The sequence below is a fragment of the Anomaloglossus baeobatrachus genome, chromosome 1 (assembly GCF_048569485.1).
Source record: "Anomaloglossus baeobatrachus isolate aAnoBae1 chromosome 1, aAnoBae1.hap1, whole genome shotgun sequence".
In the NCBI taxonomy this organism is placed as follows: domain Eukaryota; kingdom Metazoa; phylum Chordata; class Amphibia; order Anura; family Aromobatidae; genus Anomaloglossus; species Anomaloglossus baeobatrachus.
This window is the reverse complement of record NC_134353.1, coordinates 421,685,704-421,705,428: the sequence shown is the minus strand read 5'-3', so window position 1 is coordinate 421,705,428 and position 19,725 is coordinate 421,685,704. Positions and strand designations below refer to the sequence as shown.

Genomic DNA, 19,725 nt, shown 5'->3' with positions numbered 1-19,725 from the left:
AGAGCTCTGCTGCAGAGTATGGCAGAGGATAGGGGAAACCTGTACCACCAATGCGGTACTGACACTGTTGCGTCACAGTGTCACCAAGACCAATAGCGACGTATACTGTTTAAGTCACAGCAACTACCTTATTAGAATAACATAGGAGTGGAAATGCAAAAGAGTGAGGAATACAACATAAAAGTGTATAGAAGTCTCACAGTCTGTGAGCGTGAAAGCACCTGTCTCAGTTAACAGTCACAGAGACTAGGTGTAGTGTGTGCAATATGGCACCTACCTATGTCCGCTCCACTTGTGGTGCAAGGATACGGACAGCAGCAAGGCTGGTAGCTTGACACTCCTGCCTATGACCGCTCCCCTAGTGTGCGAGGATACGGACTGCTGCAGGAGGCAGTGTAGTGGAGTGTTACCCTAGAAGGCAACGACCACCTAACCTACCTATGTCCGCTCCACTAAGGTGCGAGGACACGGACAACAGTACGGCTGAAAGGTACAGGAGCGCTACCCTACCGATAGCGCTCACCTCAGAATAGAACCACAAGGCCCAGTCAGACCATGTGCAGCAAGCACCTGCCTATGTCCGCTCCACTAAGGTGCGAGGATACGGACCACAGCATAAGCTGCAAGGTACAAGAGCGTTACCCTACCGATAACGCTCACCTAGATAGAATAGGTGCCGCAAGGGACATGCACAGAGCGTCTACTCCTATGCAGGAACCAAGAGGACTGAGCGCCGAGCAGCGTGTGTCAGGGTCTTATATAGACTCTGTGCCTCATCCAAGATGGAGGACACCAGAGCCAATCCGCTGCCAGTTCGACAGCAATGACATCACGCTGGTCTATCACCGAGTAAGGCATCACAAGCACATGACCAGTGACCAATCGGCTTAGAAGGTGTCAGAGACATGTGACCTCGTGTCACAAGCACATGACCAGCGGCCAATCAGCTTAGAAGGTGTCAGAGACATGTGACCTCGTGTCAGTGATGATGTCACTCGCACATGTGCAATGGCTACAAGATAGGACTTAGTCTCCAGCGCTCGCACATGTGCAGTAGCAAGAAATCCGAACATAGTCTCCAGTGCCACAGCAAAGGGAAAAGAGACACGCAGATACCCAGAACGGGAACCGTAACAATAGTCTTCATATTCTACTTCCTTGTCATCCAATCCAGACAACTGTGCTACAGGAACTGGCTACGCACCATCGTGGAACTGGCCTAATCGCAGATTCAAGTTCAGGGTAATTAATCTTATGTTTGTTCTTTGTAGAAAAGTCCTTCAGCTTCCCAAAACAAAAGTAGCAGTCATCACTATGATTTTTAGCTTCTCTCCAAATCATGGGAACAGCACTTTGCATAGCCACTTTCCTCATATTCAACCAGTCACGAAGATCATTTGAACAACTTGGGCATATCACATGAGGGGCCCAGCATACATTGAAAATGCAGAAATAATGTAATAACAAAAATACTTCTACCTCAGAAACTTTATGTGATATAGCAAAACTAAGCATATTTTTGGAATCAGCACATCAAACTCCATAAAACCGACATATTACCTTTGCTGATGATTTTTTTGCGTTGACAAGTGTTATCTATCGAACTTTGGATTGTCAGTGCTTCCACCCAGAGTGATTGAATCTCAATAAACTGATCTCCAAAAAGGAGATTTTGGAAATATTGAAGGATCTGCACCTTGGCAATTCCTTGATGGGCAGACCTACCTTTACTATAAAACATTTACAGATTAATTGACTCTCCATATGATCAAATTATTTAATTCCTTTTTGACGGATTCTCCTATTCCTGAATTTCTATCTCATTTTGTATCTGATTCTTATCCCTAAGGTGGATAGAGACAGCTCTAATTATTAACAAATCACCCTCCTTAATTCTGATCTACAGATTTTCACTCGCTTGTTGGCAAACAGACTAAGGCCTCTTTCACACGTTTGTGAAAAACCACGCACGTTTTTCACGGACGTGTCAAAGGTGCATATTGCCCTCCGTGAGCCGTGTTTATTGCCTACGTGTGTTCTCTGTGTGTTATCCGTGATAACACACGGAGAACGGGAACTTTCTACTCACCTGTCCCTGGCCTCACTGTCCGTGGTGCTGATCTTCGGTCTCCGGTCCTGCCGACTCCCCGCTGCTGCTGCTTCCGGCCGCAGTGAAGTGAATATTCAATAAGCATAATGAGCGGCGGTCGGCAGCAAGTGACAGCAGCGGCAGAGACTGCAGGGCTGGAGAAGGTGAGTAAAGTTTTGTTTTTTTCTCACAGACACATGTCTTTTCTCCGGTGTGTGTCACATGGAACACATCCGTGTGGTCCGTTTGCGTTCCGTGTGACATGTTTGCATTCCATGTGACACCCGTGATGCCGGAGAGAAAACGGACATGTTGCCGTGAGAAACACACTGACACACGTTAGTACGGAACGTTTTGTGCGTAAATACTTACATGTGTCCAAAACTATAGGAATACCTAGGTCTACGTGTGTACGTGTCTCCGGTACGTGAGAAAACTGCCAAACACGTACCGGAGGCACGTACGTGTGAAAGAGGCCTAAATGTGGGACTGCTGCAACTAATCTACAAGGATCAGGTCGGTTTTGTGGGGACAATACCAGGAAGGTGATAGATTTGATTGACGTGTTTAACACATATAGACACCAGGTACTTCTTTTAAGCTAAGACGCTGAGAAGGCTTTTGACAGCCTCAAATGGTCTTTTATGTTTGAGACAGTTAGAGCTTTTGGAATTTTAGGCCCCATCCTTATGGCATTGAGAGTCCTGTATAATTCTCCCTTGGCTTCTATTAAGCTTGCTAAGCACATCTCTCTTAGTTTTAATGTTTCAAATGGTACGAGACAGAGGTGTTCCCTGTCACCTTTATTATTTGCTATTGATATTGAACCATTGGCAGTGGTTATACGTCAAAATCCCAATATACTGTAGCTGGTGTTGAAATAAAGGATAACATTTTCAAAATCTCTATATTTGCAGATGATGTGTTATTGACTCACCAGACCTCACATCACATTGCCAAAGCTTAACGCTGTCCTATGTATACCTGAGCAGGGCAGATCAAAGTGCGCCTGCGCAGGACCTCAATGCCGACATGTGTGTATGATGTAGACGCGTCATGCACCGCTGCTTCAGAATAAGGAACACTAAGATGGCCGAAAAGGGTGGCGTAAGTCCTGGAGAACGGCGCCACCAAGCCGACCATTGTGCTCCGGAGCGACCTTCTAGGTGAGTATTATAAAGTATTTTTTATGTTATACTCAGTGGCCTGGGCTCTTATGCTGTATATAAGAGCCTAGTGGTGGTGGCCGCAGCTTATAGAGCAAAAAACTGGTGACAGGTTCCCTTTAAATCCTATCTGCAAAAAGCCAGCTATGAAAGTACACGTGCATCTTAATAATTTAGAATATCCTCAAGAAGTTAATTTATTTCAGTTATTTAATACAGAAAGGGAAACATAAATATTATATAGAGTCATTACAGAGTGATCTATTTTAAGTGGTTATTTCTGTTAATGCCGATGATTATAACTTACAGCCAATGAAAACCCAAAAGTCATTATCTCAGAATATTAAAATATTTTATTAGACCAACTGAGAAATGTATTTTTAACTCAATACTTGGTTGGGGCTCCTTTTGCATTAATTACTGCATCAATGCGGTGTAGTATAGAGGCGATCAGCCTGTGGCACTGATGAGGTGTTATGGAAGCCTAGGTTGCGTTGATAGCCACCTTCAGCTCATCTGCAATGTTGGGTCTGGTGTCTCTCATCTTCCTCTTGACAATACCCCATAGATTCTCTATGGGGTTTAGGTCAGGCGAGTTTGCTGGCCCATCAAACACAGTGATACTGTGGTTATTAAACCATTTATTTGTACTTTTCGTAATGTGGACAGGTGCCAAATCTTGCTTGAAAATGAAATTTCCACCTCCAAAAAGCTTGTCGTCAAAGTGCTCTAAAATTTCCTGGTAGACGGCTGCACTGACTTTGGTCTTGATAAAACACAGTGGACCTACAGCAACAGATGATATGGCTCCCCAAACCATCACTGATTGTGGAAATTTCTCACTTGACCTCAAGCAGCTTGGATTATGGCCTCTCCACTCTTCCTCCAGACTCTGGGGACCTTGATTTCCAAATGAAATGCAAAATGTACTTTCATCTGAAAAAAACACCTTGGACCTCCTTGTGGAGTGTGTCAATGACTGCCTTCTGGACATCTGTCAAGTCAGCAGTCTTCCCCATGATTGTGTAGCCTACTGAACCAGTCTAAAGGTAGCTTTACACACTGCAACATCGCAAACGACATCGCTGTAACGTCACCGGTTTTGTGACGTAATAGCGACCTCCCCAGCGACATTGCAGTGTGTGAAACACATCAGCGACCTGGCCCCTGCTGTGAAGTTGCTGATTGCTACAAATCGTTCAGGACCATTCTTTGGTCCTTTGTTTCCCGCTGTGCAGCATGATCGCTAGAAAGTCTCAGTGTGTAAAGGGGACTTAAGGAGCCGGCTTCTGCGGACACTGGTAACCACGGTAAACATCGGGTAACCAAGAAGCCCTGTCCTTACCAGCCTCCGCCGCTCTCACTGTCAGTGCCGGCTCCTGCTCCTTGCACGTGTAGCAGAGTACACATCGGGTAATTAACCCCATGTGTGCTGTAACTAGGAGAGCAAGGAGCCAGCGCTAAGCAGTGTGCGCTGCTCCCTGCTCTCTGTACATGTAGCTGCAGCACACATCGGGTAATTAACCCGATGTGTACTGTAGCTAGGAGAGCAGGGAGCCAGCGCTAAGCAGTGTGCGCTGCTCCCTGCTCTCTGCACGTGTAGCTGCGTGCGCTGGTAACCAAGGTAAATATCGGGTTGGTTACCCGATATTTACCTTAGTTACCAAGCGCAGCATCGCTGCTGGCTGGGGGCTGGTCACTGGTTGCTGATGACAGCTCACCAGCAACCCGTGTAGCGATGCTCCAGCGATCCCTGCCAGGTCAGGTTGCTGGTGGGATCGCTGGAGCGTCTGACTGTGTGACCTCTCACCAGCAACCTCCTAGCAACTTACCAGCGATCCCTATCAGGTTGGGATCGCTGGTGGGATCGCTGAAAGTCTCAGTGTGTAAAGGGGCCTTAAGGGACCATTTTAAATGCTTAGGAAGCCTTTGCAGGTGTTTTGTGTTAATTATTCTAATTTTCTGAGATAATGACTTTTGGGTTTTCATTGCCTGTAAGCCATAATCATCAACATTAACAGAAAAAAACACTTGAAATAGATCACTCTGTTTGTAAGGACTCTATATAATATATGTGTACCCTTTTTGTATTGAATTATTGAAATAAATTAACTTTTTGATGATATTATAATTTATTGAGAAGCACATGTACATGTCAAAGTTGATCAATAGATAAAAAAGGTGTACAAATACAGTCAGGGCCAGAAATATTTGGACAGTGACACAAGTTTTGTTATTTTAGCTGTTTACAAAAACATGTTCAGAAATACAATTATATATATAATATGGGCTGAAAGTGCACACTCCCAGCTGCAATATGAGAGTTTTCACATCCAAATCAGAGAAAGGGTTTAGGAATCATAGCTCTGTAATGCATAGCCTCCTCTTTTTCAAGGGACCAAAAGTAATTGGACAAGGGACTCTAAGGGCTGCAATTAACTCTGAAGGCATCTCCCTCGTTAACCTGTAATCAATGAAGTAGTTAAAAGGTCTGGGGTTGATTACAGGTGTGTGGTTTTGCATTTGGAAGCTGTTGCTGTGACCAGACAACATGCGGTCTAAGGAACTCTCAATTGAGGTGAAGCAGAACATCCTGAGGCTGAAAAAAAAGAAAAAATCCATCAGAGAGATAGCAGACATGCTTGGAGTAGCAAAATCAACAGTCGGGTACATTCTGAGAAAAAAGGAATTGACTGGTGAGCTTGGGAACTCAAAAAGGCCTGGGCGTCCACGGATGACAACAGTGGTGGATGATCGCCGCATACTTTCTTTGGTGAAGAAGAACCCGTTCACAACATCAACTGAAGTCCAGAACACTCTCAGTGAAGTAGGTGTATCTGTCTGTAAGTCAACAGTAAAGAGAAGACTCCATGAAAGTAAATACAAAGGGTTCACATCTAGATGCAAACCATTCATCAATTCCAAAAATAGACAGGCCAGAGTTAAATTTGCTGAAAAACACCTCATGAAGCCAGCTCAGTTCTGGAAAAGTATTCTATGGACAGATGAGACAAAGATCAACCTGTACCAGAATGATGGGAAGAAAAAAGTTTGGAGAAGAAAGGGAACGGCACATGATCCAAGGCACACCACATCCTCTGTAAAACATGGTGGAGGCAACGTGATGACATGGGCATTCATGGCTTTCAATGGCACTGGCTCACTTCTGTTTATTGATGACATAACAGCAGACAAGAGTAGCCGGATGAATTCTGAAGTGTACCGGGATATACTTTCAGCCCAGATTCAGCCAAATGCCGCAAAGTTGATCGGACGGCGCTTCATAGTACAGATGGACAATGACCCCAAGCATACAGCCAAAGCTACCCAGGAGTTCATGAGTGCTAAAAAGTGGAATATTCTGCAATGGCCAAGTCAATCACCAGATCTTAACCCAATTGAGCATGCATTTCACTTGCTCAAATTCAGACTTAAGACGGAAAGACCCACAAACAAGCAAGACCTGAAGGCTGCGGCTGTAAAGGCCTGTCAAAGCATTAAGAAGGAGGAAACCCAGCGTTTGGTGATGTCCATGGGTTCCAGACTTAAGGCAGTGATTGCCTCCAAAGGATTCGCAACAAAATATTGAAAATAAAAATATTTTGTTTGGGTTTGGTTTATTTGTCCAATTACTTTTGACCTCCTAAAATGTGGAGTGTTTGTAAAGAAATGTGTACAATTCCTACAATTTCTATCAGATATATTTGTTCAAACCTTCAAATTAAACGTTACAATCTGCACTTGAATTCTGTTGTAGAGGTTTCATTTCAAATCCAATGTGGTGGCATGCAGAGCCCAACTCGCGAAAATTGTGTCACTGTCCAAATATTTCTGGACCTAACTGTATATATAGTTAATGTAAATATAAATATAAAGTGCACCTGTGCAAATGAAAAGAAGAAGCAAACAAATAATACTAGTACTACTAGGTATACAATAAATTTATAAACTGCACATAAGCATAAAGAAAAATTAGCAGCACATGTACAGATCCAGCCAATATCTAAAGCAGGATAAGGTGCAGCACAGTATATCTCAATAAGATGGCTATACCTCACAGATACTGTAGATCTAACTCCTAAGTAAGAACCCTAGTGCATCATAAAGTTAGTATGGCCTTCCATAATCACCTTGCAGCTGCAGGCATTGAATATAGGGATTGCAGGCACAGTGTCCATCCAGCCCGACGCACATAAATTTATTCAATAGCTCCTCAACTATCCTTTCTAGTGATGAGCGAGTATGCTTGTTACTACTCGGTACTCGCACGAGTATCACTGTACTCGGGCTACTCGGCGGGTACCGAGTAATTTTGCAATACTCGTGCTGTACTCGTGGTCTTCATCCCTGCATGTTGGCGCTCTTTTGAGAGCCAGCCCTCATGCAGGGATTGGCTGGCAGACCACTGCAATGCCACAGCCCTGTTAGTTGTGGAATTGCAGTGATTGGCCGGCCTGCACAGCGTGACCGAGCCTTTATACCGGCGGGCGCGCTGTGCTCTGCACACAGCCATCTCATATTCCCTGCTATCCCCGCCCACAGGCGCCTATGATTAGTTGCAGTGAGACACGCCCCCACGCTGAGTGACAGGTGTCTCACTGCACCCAATCACAGCAGCCGGTGGGCGTGTCTATACTGTGCAGTAAAATAAATAAATAAATAATTAAAAAAAACGGCGTGCGGTCCCCCCCAATTTTAATACCAGCCAGATAAAGCCATACGGCTGAAGGCTGGTATTCTCAGGATGGGGAGCTCCACGTTATGGGGAGCCCCCCACCCTAACAATATCAGTCAGCAGCCGCCCAGAATTGCCGCATACATTATATGTGACAGATCTGGGACTGTACCCGGCTCTTCCCGATTTACCCTAGTGCGTTGGCAAATCGGGGTAATAAGGAGTTAATGGCAGCCCATAGCTGCCACTAAATCCTAGATTAATCATGTCAGGCGTCTCCCCGAGATTCCTTCCATGATTAATCTGTAAATTACAGTTAAAAAACACACACCCGAAAAATCCTTTATTAGAAATAAAAAACACTAACAAAGTCCCTCATCACCAATTTATTAACCCCGACAAACCCTCCCTGTCCGGCGTAATCCACGGTCCTCCAGCGTCGCGTCCAGCTGTGCTGCATGAAGGTGACAGGAGCTGCAGAATACACCGCCGCTCCGGTCACCTCCACGCAGCTAATGAGGTGAGTATAGCGATCAGCTGAGCTGTCACTGAGGTTACCTGGATGCAGCGGTGGATGCAGCGGTGGCCGCGGGTAACCTCAGTGACAGCTCAGCTGATCGCGCTACTCACCGCTGCTCCAGTCAGCTCCATGCAGCAATTGAGGTGAGTATAGCGATCAGCTGCTGTCAGTCAGGTAACTCACGGCCACCGCTGGATCCAGCGGTGCCGCGATTAACCTCAGTGACAGCAGCTGATCGCTATACTCACCTCATTAGCTGCGTGGAGGTGACCGGAGCGGCGGTGAGTAGCGCGATCAGCTGAGCTGTCACTGAGGTTACACGCGGCCACCGCTGCATCCACCGCTGCATCCAGGTAACCTCAGTGACAGCTCAGCTGATCGCTATACTCACCTCATTAGCTGCGTGGAGGTGACCGGAGCGGCGGTGTATTCTGCAGCTCCTGTCACCTTCATGCAGCACAGCTGGACGCGACGCTGGAGGACTGTGGATTACGCCGGACAGGGAGGGTTTGTCGGGGTTAATAAATTGGTGATGAGGGACTTTGTTAGTGTTTTTTATTTCTAATAAAGGATTTTTCGGGTGTGTGTTTTTTAACTGTAATTTACAGATTAATCATGGAAGGAATCTCAGGGAGACGCCTGACATGATTAATCTAGGATTTAGTGGCAGCTATGGGCTGCCATTAACTCCTTATTACCCCGATTTGCCAACGCACTAGGGTAAATCGGGAAGAGCCGGGTACAGTCCCAGATCTGTCGCATATAATGTATGCGGCAATTCTGGGCGGCTGCTGACTGATATTGTTAGGGTGGGGGGCTCCCCATAACGTGGAGCTCCCCATCCTGAGAATACCAGCCTTCAGCCGTATGGCTTTATCTGGCTGGTATTAAAATTGGGGGGACCGCACGCCGTTTTTTTTAATTATTTAATTATTTATTTCACTGCACAGTATACACACACACACCGGCTGCTGTGTTTGGGTGCAGTGAGACACCTGTCACTCAGCGTGGGGGGGCGTGTCTCACTGCAACCAATCATAGGCGCCGAAAAGCAGGAAAACAGGGATTACGAGATTGTTTAATGAGCGGCCGGCTTTTTCAAAAGAGGAAAAGCCGCCGGAGTTTAGTGAACAGCCGTGCAGCGCCGCAGCAGTGATCGGGGAACGGTAAGTAAGAGAGAGGGGGGAGAATGACCGACAGACTGTGAGAGGGGGACAGACAAGACAGAGAGAGACAGACAGAGCGAGACCGACCGACGGGAGATAGAATGAAAAAAAAAATGACCGACATCGTTAGTAAAAAACACAAAACGTGCGTTTTGGACATCGGAGTGCCACACAATGTTTTACGTAAAATCTTTCATGTATTAATCTCAAAAAGTAACATACACCAGCTCTATCTCACTATTGGGTATGTGCCCTTAACATTTCCGCCATGAAAATTCATTTTGGTGTCATTTTGGAAGGTTTTCTGGTGAGTTCGTAAAAATGGCGTAAAACGCGGACAAAATTGTTCACAGCTGTGACTTTTGAGTGATAAATGCTTCAAGGGGTCTTCCCCATGCTGTTGCCATGTCATTTGAGCACTCTTCTGAGACTTTTGTGACATTTTTAGGGTTTCTACATGCTGCCGGGGGTCATTTCACAAAAATACTCGGGTCTCCCATAGGATAACATTGGGCTCGGTGCTCGGGCCGAGTACACGAGTATCTTGGGATGCTCGGCCCGAGCCTCGAGCACCCGAGCTTTTTAGTACTCGCTCATCACTAATCCTTTCCCCTTCTGTGTGTCTTTGTCTTTTGTTTGTCAATTTTTGGTTCTGCTTTTCACTGGTAATTGAAAGCTAATATCATTATGTGACTTCTTGTCACTTCTTCCCCTGGAAGACCCTTGTTGTTGCTTATCACAGATCTATATTGGGATTATCTCACCCTTTACATGCTATGTTAAAATTACTAGTATGTCTATTGTACTTGTCATTTGTAATCCTTTTATAAACTTTAAAACAAACTACAGTTTTAAAAAAAATGAGTTTTGCATGTTTTCATTGTGCAAAATGTGCACACGTAAATAGATATGGGCAAACCCAGGAACGGACTTGACCTGAACATGACCCCAAACATTGAACCCCATATAAGTCTAAGGAACCTGAACGTAAGTGTTATAAGATGGTGTTAGTAAGGGCTAGGGGGCTGCAAAAGGAAGCAAAATGGGGATTAAATCTTATCAATATGCACTGCTTTTTCCGTCCACCCTCTGTGATTGGTTGCAGTCAGACCGTCGGTGTGCCAGCATCTGTGATTCGTTGCCCTTAAATTAGCAGTCTGGTTCCCAGAGTGGAGTGTAAGAATAAATAAATAATTTGGAAAAATGTAGTAGGGTTCCCCATATTTTAATACACAGTGCAGTATGTTTTTGTTTTCTGGGTTTTTTTTTTTAATAAAGGATTTTTCTAAGGTTTTGTGTTTATTTCTTTCTTATATACACGATTAGTAATGGGAGGCTCATAGACCCCACTCCATTACTAACCTCGTGTTTGATGACAGCTGTGATTTTTTGACAAATCACAGCTGCCATTAACCCCTTATTTTACCCCAATTGCCACCGCTCCAGGGCAATCGGGATGATCCGGTAAGTGCCATCCATTAGATGTGCCAATTGTGGGGCAGTTTTCAGGCTGGGGAAGGCCCAATAACCATGCACTTCCCAAGCCTGACAATACCAGCCCCCCACTGTCTGATTTTTCTTGGCTGGGAATCAAAATTGGGGGGTACCAAATGCCATTTTTTTTTAAATTACTTTTTAAATAATAAAAAAAACCACATGGGGTCCCTTGTATTTTGATACACAGCCATATAACTCACACAGCTGGGGGCTGCAGCCTCCAGCTTACTGCTTTATCTGCGCTGGGTATCAAAAAACAGGGGACCCTACGCTATTTTCCAATTATTTATTTTTGCACTCCCTTCAGGACCCAGACAGCTAAATGTGAGGGCAACCAATCACAGATGCTGGCACACCAGCAATCTGACTGCAAACAATCACAGACACTGTCAGAGAGAGTGGGTACGGGAAGCAGTGCATATTCATAAGGTTTAAGGAGTGGACCAGGAAGCTGTGTGACAGCTGCGTGGAAACTTGGTAAGTATAATTGTCTTTCTTTAATGCCTATTTTGCTTCCTTTTACAGCCCCCTAGCCCTTACTAACACCATTTTATAGCACTAAAGTTCGGGTCCCTATAGACTTATTTAGGTTGGGGTTCAGGCTCAAGTTCGGGTTCAAGTCCAGTCGGGAACAGGACTTTTTTTTAAGTCTGTCTGGAACCAGCCAACCCAACCATCTGCAGATTTGCCCATTTCTATTTATGAGTACAGCTATAGAATAATAGAGCTCTGAGTCCAAATCTATTCATTGACCCCATTTTGGAAATTAGACCCATTAAGGAATTTACTTAGATGTTTGGTGAGCACCTTGCACCCCGAGGTACTTCACGTAATTTTATAACGTTGAGCTGTGAAAATGAAAAAATAAATTTTTACCACAAAAATGTTGCTTTTCTCCAAATCTTTAATTTTCACGAGGGTAACAGGATTAATTGCAACATAAAATCTGTTGTGCAACTTCTCATGAGTACGTCAATACACCTGTGGTGGAAAAGTATTGTTTGGGCGCACGGCAGGGCTCAGAAGGGAAGGAGAACCATTTTACTTTTTGAAAGCAAAATTGTTTGGAGTCATTAGCGACACTATGCCACGTTTGGTAATCTCCTGATGTGTGTAAACTTTGGAACCCTTCCACAAAAGACCCCATTTTAGAACCTAGACCCCTCAAGGAATTTATCTAGACGTGTTGTAAGCACCTTGAACCCAGAGATGCTTCACAGAAATCTAAAACATTGAGTCGTGAAAATGAAAAATTACATTAACACAAAAATGTTGCTTTAACCGCAAATGTCTCATTTTCACAAGGATAACAGGAGAAAATGGATCACTCCTCAGTAAGGAGGTAACCCTCCGAAACACGTACCGCACTACCACTATTTTGCCATGAGGCGGTTTTTATAACTATGGAAGGATGTCTATTTTTAATCTTTGAATAATAAAGAATTTGTTTTATGGATACTGCTGAAACTGGATGCTGGATTTTTTTCTTTCTATCATGATCACAGTTGGGCTCTGCTGAACTCTTCCGTGCACCGTTCGGGCCATTATTGGATCTCCAGGTGGGTGAGCAGTTTTTTTCTATTTCTCCTTTGTTACTAGACATCACTTAAAGGTATCTTCTAAATTCTATGCTTCAAGTTTTCAGTGTATGTGTCACGCTCCCCGGGTCCCCTGCTCTGCTCCCCGGCTCACCTGCCACGCTCCCCGGCTTCCCTGCGTCGCTCCCCGGTTCCTCTGTCCGGCGTCCGCCGCTCCCCGGTCTCCAGCCTCCATTGCCTGCGGTTCCCAGGCGTCCTGGTCCCCGCTCCCGGCGCCCGTCGGCTACTCAGCCCCAGCCCGGCTCTCCTGCTTCCTCCTCACCGCTCCCTGCCCTGGCTTCTGGCACCCGGGCCTCGCGCATGCGCGTTAGGGCGCGCGCGCGGTCATTGACCCTTTCTTAAAGGGCCAGCGTCCACTGACAGGAAATTGAGCACACAGGTACAGGGTATAAAAGGGTTAGTTTCCAAGTGGGCGGGGCCTGTTCTTCGTGTTTCCCAAGCTAGGAGTCAGGTCTCCTTGTGTTCCTGTGATATACTCACCTCTCTCTCTTCTAGAGCCGATCCTGCCTCGCCATCCGGTCCTGCCGAATCCCGAACCCCGAACGCTGACTATCTGCCATCCTGACAGTCCGTTCCTTCTCTGAGCCCTGTGGTGACCCGTCCTCTCGCTCCATCGGTTCTGGACTCCGCCTGACAACATCTCGGCTTCCGAACCTGAGCTCCGTCACCCGGACTACCATCAGTGACTCCGTGGTCCCAGGGACTTCTCCATTCTACTCTTGTGCACGGACTGTCCTGCTACCCGTAGTGCTCCAGCTACCGGACCCCTTACCTTCATCAAGGAGTTCGGCCCAGTGGATCCACCTCCTGGGTCTGCCCGTCCACCTGGCCCTAACAGTAAGAACAGGCCATGGATCCCGCCGAAGCACTAGCAGCCTTGCAGGAAGAACTCACACGCCAGCGTGAGACTCAGACCCGCATGCTGAACTTTATGTCTTCTGTGGACGCCCGCCTGAACACGCTACAAGCGTCAGTTACATCTTCAGCATCTCGGGCTTCCACTAGACAATCCACGGCTCCAGCTCCCGTGGCAGCCTCCTCGGATGCTTCCAGGCTTCTTTTGGCCTCACCACCCCGGTACGCCGGAGATCCCAAGACCTGCAGGGGATTCATAAACCAATGCTCCCTCCATTTCACGCAGCTGCCGCATTTGTTTGCCTCCGACCAAGCCAAGGTCGCCTTCATGATGTCCCATCTAGAGGGTGAGGCATTGGCGTGGATGAACCCCTTGTGGGAGAAGGAGGACCCTGTGACCACGAACATCCAGGAGTTTCTGCAGGCATTTCGTGGCACCTTTGACGAGCCCGGACACGCCTCCGCGTCTGCCTCATCTCTTCTCCGGTTACGTCAGGGGACTCTGACGGTGGGTCAATATGCCATCCGTTTTCGCACCTTGGCTTCGGAACTCGGGTGGAACAACGAGGCTCTAACCGCCGCCTTCTGGGAAGGACTCTCGGGTCGAATTAAAGATGAGCTGGCTGGTCGTGACGTACCGTCCACCCTGGATGCCCTGATTACTCTAGCAACTCGAGTGGACATTCGCTTTCAGGAGCGATCCAAAGAGGTGTCCCGTGAGAGACGTCCGGTACGGCATTCCTCTCCTCCGCAGAAGCCCGCCGTACTTCAGTCAACGGCATCTGGTGTCTCCGTCCACGAGCCCATGCAGATCGACCGTGTGCGGCAGTCTGAACAACGCCGAGCAGAGCGGCTCGCCAAGGGCCTCTGCTTCTACTGCGGAGAGGGCACACACCTTCTACGCTCCTGTCCAGAGAGGCCGGGAAACTCCAAAGCCTAGGGTTGGTAGGAGAGGCCACCCTAGGTGCTGGGACTCTCTCAGACCCGGTTACGTGGACTGTTCAAGTGACAACGGGAGAGACGCGGTTCACGGCCGAGGCGTACCTCGATTCTGGGGCAGCAGGCAATTTCATCCAGCAGGCCACGGTGGACAAGTACCAGGTGCCTGTTACTCCACTCGACAAACCCCTCGTGATTGCCTCTGTGGATGGGAGACCCCTCTCTGACACCATCTCGTGGATCACCAGGCCGGTCGAACTGCGTATCGGTGCCCTGCACACCGAGAACATCGCTCTCTACGTCCTCCCACACATGTCCCATCAAATCCTGCTGGGACTCCCCTGGTTACGGGCACACGAACCGTCAGTCAGCTGGGGCACTGGTGAAATCACCCGATGGGGCTCTTCTTGCCATGAGAACTGTCTGAAGTCCATACAACCCATCCGACGACCTCCGGTTCCAGAGTCCCTACCGGGACTGCCCTCGGCCTATTGGTCCTTCGCGGACGTCTTTGACAAAAAGGAATCAGAGGTACTTCCGCCACATCGTCCTTACGATTGTGCCATCGACCTGCTCCCGGGAACTACACCACCTCGAGGACGGATATATCCGCTGTCTCCTGCCGAAACAAGGGCCATGTCTACTTACATCACAGAGAGCCTGGCAAGGGGATTCATTCAGAGATCCTCCTCTCCTGCTAGAGCAGGCTTCTTCTTCATTAAGAAGAAAGAAGGTGACCTACGCCCATGCATAGACTACCGGGGATTGAACCAAATCACCGTGAAAAACAAGTACCCCCTGCCGCTCATCCCCGAATTGTTTGATCGGCTTAGAGGAGCTCGTGTGTTCACCAAGTTGCATCTTCGGGGTGCCTACAACCTGGTCCGCATCCGCTCTGGGGACGAATGGAAGACCGCGTTCAATACTCGCGATGGGCACTATGAATACTGTGTGATGCCCTTCGGCCTGTGTAACGCACCAGCAGTCTTTCAGGAATTGGTGAACGACGTGTTCCGGGACCTTCTCTACATCTGTGTGGTGGTGTATCTTGATGACATCCTGGTCTTTTCTCCGGACCTCCAGACCCACAGAGAGAACGTGCAGCTGGTACTACGACGACTGAGGGAGAATCGTCTGTACGCCAAGTACGAGAAGTGTGTCTTCGAGCAGTCTTCTCTTCCCTTCCTGGGTTACGTCATCTCCGATACCGGACTGCAGATGGATCCGAAGAAGGTCTCTTCCATTCTCAACTGGCCTCCTCCTTCTGGACTAAAGGCAATCCAACGCTTTCTGGGATTCGCCAACTATTACCGCCAGTTCATCCCTCACTTCTCGGCTCTGACTGCTCCTCTCTCCGCCTTGACCAAGAAGGGGGCTAATCCAAAGGACTGGTTACCTGCGGCCGACGCCGCGTTTGGCTCTCTGAAGCGGGCATTTGCCTCCTCTCCTGTGCTCCACCGTCCGGAGTTAAACCGACAGTTCACCTTGGAGGTGGATGCCTCCTTTTCGGGAGCCGGAGCAGTGCTCATGCAGAAGTCCTCCTCCGGGAAGATGGTGACTTGCGGTTTCTTCTCCAAGAGCTTCTCAGCGCCTGAACGCAATTACACCATCGGTGACCGAGAGCTATTGGCAGTCAAACTGGCTCTGGAGGAATGGCGCTACCTTCTGGAAGGAGCAGTGTACCCCGTTATTATTTACACGGACCACAAGAACCTGGAATACCTGCGGTCTGCTCAGCGACTGAACCCACGGCAAGCCAGGTGGTCCTTGTTCTTTGCCAGATTCGATTTCCAGCTCCATTTCCGACCCGCGGACAAGAATGTACGCGCAGATGCCTTGTCCAGGTCATTCATGCCCATGGAGCAGGAGGAGGAGACATCCCAGCCCATCATCTGCCCTAGTAAAATCATTCCGGTGACTCCTGTCACCCTGGCCCAGATACCGCCCGGGAAGACCTATGTCTCTGAGACTGACAGGCAAAAATAGCCGGTCATGCTGGTCAGAAGAGAACATGGAGTACGATTGTACGTCATTACTGGTGGCCATCCCTTCGGACGGATGTCGCTTCTTTTGTCTCAGCCTGCTCCTCTTGTGCCAGGAACAAGACGCCCAAACACCTGCCATATGGCCGTCTTCTGCCTCTGCCTATACCCTCAATTCCGTGGCAACACATTGCGATGGACTTTATTACGGACTTGCCACTGTCCTCCGGACACACAGTCATATGGGTCGTGGTGGATCGGTTCTCTAAAATGGCTCATTTCGTCCCTATGGCTGGACTGCCCTCTGCCCAGGAACTCGCTGACGCCTATATACAACACATCTTCCGCTTGCATGGCTTTCCATCACACATTGTGTCCGACAGAGAAACTCAGTTCACCTCCCGCTTCTGGAGGGCCCTCTGCAAACATCTGGGAGTGACTCTGGACTTTTCTTCAGCCTACCATCCTCAGTCGAACGGCCAAGTGGAACGGGTCAATCAGATCTTGACCTCCTTCTTACGTCACTACGTCAACGCCCATCATGACGACTGGTCCACGCTTCTTCCTTGGGCTGAATTCTCCCATAACCACCACGTCAGTGAGTCCTCCTCCAGCTCTCCCTTCCATGTCGTTTATGGACTTCAGCCTTCCGTCCCATTGCCTGTATCCTCTTCCTCGGATGTCCCTGCTGCTGATGCTGTAGCCCGTGACTTTGCAATGATTTGGGACTCTGTCAAGGCGTCCCTTGGACGTGCTTCCCTGCGGTTGAAGAGACACGCAGACAAGAGGCGTCTGGACCCTCCGTGTTTCTCTCCAGGAGATCTCGCCTGGCTTGCTTCCAAGTACGTCCGGTTGAAGCTACCATCCTACAAGCTGGGACCTCGCTACATCAGGCCGTTTAAAGTCCTCAGCAAGATCAATGAGATCTCCTACAAGCTGCAGCTCCCGGCCACGATGAGGATAGCCAACTCCTTCCACGTCTCCCTGCTCAAGCCGGTTGTCCTTGGTCCCTTCTCCGCTGCTGCCAGTTCGGCTCCTCCTCCTATTGCCGATGACGACATCTATGCGGTAAGGGATATCGTGGCCATGAAAACCGTACGGGGCCGACAGTTCTTCCTGGTGGACTGGGCAGGGTATGGTCCTGAGGATAGGTCCTGGGAACCCCGGGAGAATGTGGGTACTCCTCTGATCCGTGCCTTCCTGTCCCGGTTGCGGGGAGGGGGGCGTGGGGGGGGGTACTGTCACGCTCCCCGGGTCCCCTGCTCTGCTCCCCAGCTCACCTGCCACGCTCCCCGGCTTCCCTGCGTCGCTCCCCGGTTCCTCTGTCCGGCGTCCGCCGCTCCCCGGTCTCCAGCCTCCATTGCCTGCGGTTCCCAGGCGTCCAGGTCCCCGCTCCCGGCGCCCGTCGGCTACTCAGCCCCAGCCCGGCTCTCCTGCTTCCTCCTCACCGCTCCCTGCCCTGGCTTCTGGCACCCGGGCCTCGCGCATGCGCGTTAGGGCACGCGCGCGGTCATTGACCCTTTCTTAAAGGGCCAGCGTCCACTGACAGGAAATTGAGCACACAGGTACAGGGTATAAAGGGGTTAGTTTCCAAGTGGGCGGGGCCTGTTCTTCGTGTTTCCCAAGCTAGGAGTCAGGTCTCCTTGTGTTCCTGTGATATACTCACCTCTCTCTCTTCTAGAGCCGATCCTGCCTCGCCATCCGGTCCTGCCGAATCCCGAACCCCGAACGCTGACTATCTGCCATCCTGACAGTCCGTTCCTTCTCTGATCCCTGTGGCGACCCATCCTCTCGCTCCATCGGTTCCGGACTCCGCCTGACAACATCTCGGCTTCCGAACCTGAGCTCCGTCACCCGGACTACCATCAGTGACTCCGTGGTCCCAGGGACTTCTCCATTCTACTCTTGTGCACGGACTGTCCTGCTACCCGTAGTGCTCCAGCTACCGGACCCCTTACCTTCATCAAGGAGTTCGGCCCAGTGGATCCACCTCCTGGGTCTGCCCGTCCACCTGGCCCTAACAGTATGGATATTATGGAGAAGTGCCTACTCATTTTATCTGTTTTATTAAGAGTTACATATCACTGCTCTTTTGTTGCTGTCTTGTATTCCTATTGAGATATTACTACTAAGGCTATGTGTTCACGGGTGCTCATACCTGCGGATGTATCCGCTGGTATGAGCGCATGTTTCCTGCAGCTGCCCGCTGGCGTCCGCAGCTATTTTTAGCTGCTAGATTACAGCGGAATAGCTGCGGGAAACATGCGGACATTCATGCGGCTTACCTGCGGACGTCCCGGCCTCTAATCTCCATAGCGGAGGGCCGGGACATCCGCAGGTAATTCCGCATGAATAATTGACATGCAATTATACATGCAGATGCCTACATCCGCAGCATGGTCGGCAGCTGCACTTTCCGCAGCGTGGACACAGCACTCCCCATGTCCCATAGGATAACATGGGGAGTGACTGTACATGCTAAAACCTGCGGATTTATCTGGAAAATCCAGAAAAATCCGCAGGTTTTCCATGGCAAAATCCACACAAACAAGCTCACGTGGGCACATAGACTAAAAGAGGTTGATCTTTATTGCTGTGTTGTTTCTAAAAACTGTCACACTGACAAAACACTGATGAAACTAGGACCATTTTTTCCAAATCAGAAAATTCATGGACATCTGAGGCCTTACTCATTATAGAGAATTGCCTCTGGAAGGGACATGAGCACAAGTCAAGAGTACAGAGATTGCTAATGACAAGGTTTGACAAAGTTGTCGTGGAGGAACCTGAGTGGTCTATACAGAGGCCTAAAAGCAAACCTCAGTGAACACCACTGGGATGAATTAGGACACCAAATGCAATGCAGCCCTTCCCATTCTACATTAGTGGCCTAATGCTCTTTTGCCTGAATGTGCTCTAATATCCAAATCCCTATACAGACAGCGATAGCTTAAAGAAGACATTACAGCCACAAAATGAGGCCTAATCACATATTAAAGGATTTTGAATAAAAAAGTAACATATTTATAAGTGTGGGTTGGTCAGGTGACCACATAATTTAGCCATGTAGCGTAGAGTACATAAAAGAATTCCTTCAATATAGTTCTAGAGAGAGCTAACAATTGCTGTAAACTTGCCACATTCACTTGCAACTTTTCAAGGTAATATCTATATCTGGTGTTTTGGTAATTAACCAGGTAGCCGATTTCATGTACACTTTGTTAAATAAGGAATAATG

At 48.4% G+C, this 19,725-nt stretch overlaps 1 protein-coding gene across 1 annotated transcript in view; it reads right to left on the bottom strand.

Moving 5' to 3' along the window:
• PTPRS (protein tyrosine phosphatase receptor type S) overlaps positions 1 to 19,725 on the bottom strand; it is a 684,599-nt gene that overhangs the window by 275,215 nt on the left and 389,659 nt on the right. The window lies entirely within an intron of this gene.